Source organism: Chinchilla lanigera, unplaced genomic scaffold (genome assembly GCF_000276665.1).
Source record: "Chinchilla lanigera isolate Chin_1 unplaced genomic scaffold, ChiLan1.0 scaffold00053, whole genome shotgun sequence".
Classification (NCBI taxonomy): Eukaryota; Metazoa; Chordata; class Mammalia; order Rodentia; family Chinchillidae; genus Chinchilla; species Chinchilla lanigera.
In genome coordinates this window covers 8,366,565-8,368,884 of record NW_004955454.1, presented here as the reverse complement: position 1 = coordinate 8,368,884, position 2,320 = coordinate 8,366,565, and the positions used below count along the sequence as shown (strand labels likewise).

Sequence of the window (2,320 nt, the reverse complement as noted above, 5' to 3'; positions counted from 1 at the left end):
TTTTACTATTATTATTTTTTATTACTTTTATCATTGTATCCTCAATGTTAGGAGAGTCCCTGGCATTTGACAAACATTTGGACAGATCAGATAGGTGAAAAAAATTTTCATGTGAATCTCGCTTTGCAATACTATCTGTTCCTGATTGAACACAGGCTCTATCCATACAGCATTGCCTGAAGTCCGCCTGCAGCGAGCTCAGGTACAGCTTGGGTTCAGACAAGCGAGGCTGAAACAAGTCTCACACGGAGTGAGTTCCACACAGTGAGAAAGCAGCATCCTTGTGTCATCTAATCACATGATTCAACTTCAGTATTCAGCATCAAAAGAATATGCCTCCAGACACAACACGCCAGGTATAATACAGGACCTCCAGTTTCTGTGGCAGTTGCAGATGGCCGCCATCTCCTCATCTCTCCACTTGAAGTCAAAGACCTGAAAGTTCTCAATAATACAAGTTGATTCACAGACTTGGAGATCATTGCCACATTCCTCTAGATATGGAACCAGATCAGAACCTGGGGTGTGGTTTTTTTGTGCTTTACAGCCATTTCCTTAATCTTGGGATCCTCCAGTAGTAGAGGGTCCTCTAGCTTGGCCTGGGGTCTATCTAGAGAGCCCAAGGGGCTGTAGGCACCGACAGCGATGCCCTTGGAGTGGCAGTACTGGATCAGTTTCTCCTGAGTGAGGTATGGATGACACTCCACCTGGTAAGTCATTGGTTTATTGAAGAGATTTTCAATCTGTAACTGGTTAACATTGGAGACACCAAGGACTTTCACCAATCCCTCATCCACCAGCTCCTCCATGACCACCCACGCAATCAGAAATGTTACTTTACTGGGGAGGATATTGCCTTTATCATCTCTGGGGATGAGTTTCTTCCCAGCCTGAAGTCCCCGTGAAAGTGAATGAGGTAGACATCTAGGTAGTGCAATTTCAGGTCCTTCAGGATCTTCTGGCAGGCCTCTTGCACCAGGCTTCTCTCAAAAAATGTGGTCCACAACGTGCTAATAATGAAGAGGTCCTCCCACCTCGTGAGCTTCTCTTAGGTCTCAGATGGCTTCTGCCACCTTGTTATTCTGGCAGGTGTGCGCACAGTCAGTGTGGTGGCATCCTGCGTCTATGGGCACCTCCACGGCTTCTTTGACTTTGCCTGGGGGAGACAGATGCCACAATGGGCATCTTGGCTTTGGTGCTGAGCTCCATGAAGGTGGCCATGGTTGGTGCAGAAGCAGTTGTGAGCAGCAATTTTATTACCAGGAGTCATCCAACAATGTCTGGAGGTATTTCAGTTGTCATACAGGGCAAGGTGCTACTGGCCACTAGTGCTGCAGACCAAACATCTAGTGGTAGAGGCTGATAAACATCTTCCAGAGCAGAAAACAGCCAAATACAGATGAGTAACTCACCTGAACGGCCCGCAGTGCTGAGGTTAGAAGCTCCACCCCTGGGATGGCTGACCACAGCTGGAGCTCTTGGGTGACTGTGGAACAAGTACTTTCCACCCTTCAATCCACATCTTCACTCATCACCATTCTCCTGTGTCATCCCCATATTCGGATACATACTGTGCTAAATGAACCATCATGCCTATATTAGTCACGTTCCCACAGCCAGGACAAAATATGTGACTCTTGAAACTTAAAGGAGGAGAGATTTATCTGGCTCTTGGTTTTAGTGGGTTTAGTTCCTGATCAGCTGACCCCAAGGCAGAAAGAGCACACTGGAAGGTCATAGTTGAAGGACATGGTGAAGAAAGCTGCTTGAGCCATGGGAGCCAGGAAGCAGGGGAGGCTGCTGAAGACAAGAACACACCTTCCAGGTCACACTTCCAGTGACCTTCCTCTTCTGACCAGGCCCAACCTCCAAACACATCAGCCTTTTAGGGGAAATTACAATCCCCCAGCCCTGAAAGCTTAGAATGGTTTTTAAGACAGAGAGCCTACACTAATAAATATGCCAGAGAAGGCAAATAGTCCAGAGGAAAACTCAAAGATGCAGCCAGAGAATATATTATAGGAAAATGTTGTTTTATTTTGTTTTGCTTGTTTTTGAGGCTCTGTCATCATAGTAATTGAAGTCTTGGTGTTGTCCCCCAAAGGAGTCCTTCAGGCACTCTCACTGGGTAAATCCCATTCACCAAAACAAATAGACCACTAGGATCCTGGAGCAAATGAGAAAGGAAGACTTAGGGGTTCCCACCATGCATACAACACCATGGAACTTTCTCAGCATTTTACAAAGAGCTAACATGTACTCTACTGATGTTGGTTATTCTAGGAGCTTATAAGCAGCAGCAAGCATAACAGCATAAAGA

The 2,320-nt window shown here is 46.2% G+C and overlaps 1 pseudogene; it reads right to left on the bottom strand.

Annotated features, from left to right (window-relative positions):
- Nucleotides 1-309: 309 nt before the first annotated feature.
- On the bottom strand, nucleotides 310-1,221 carry LOC102024086 (annotated as a pseudogene).
- Nucleotides 1,222-2,320: the final 1,099 nt, after the last annotated feature.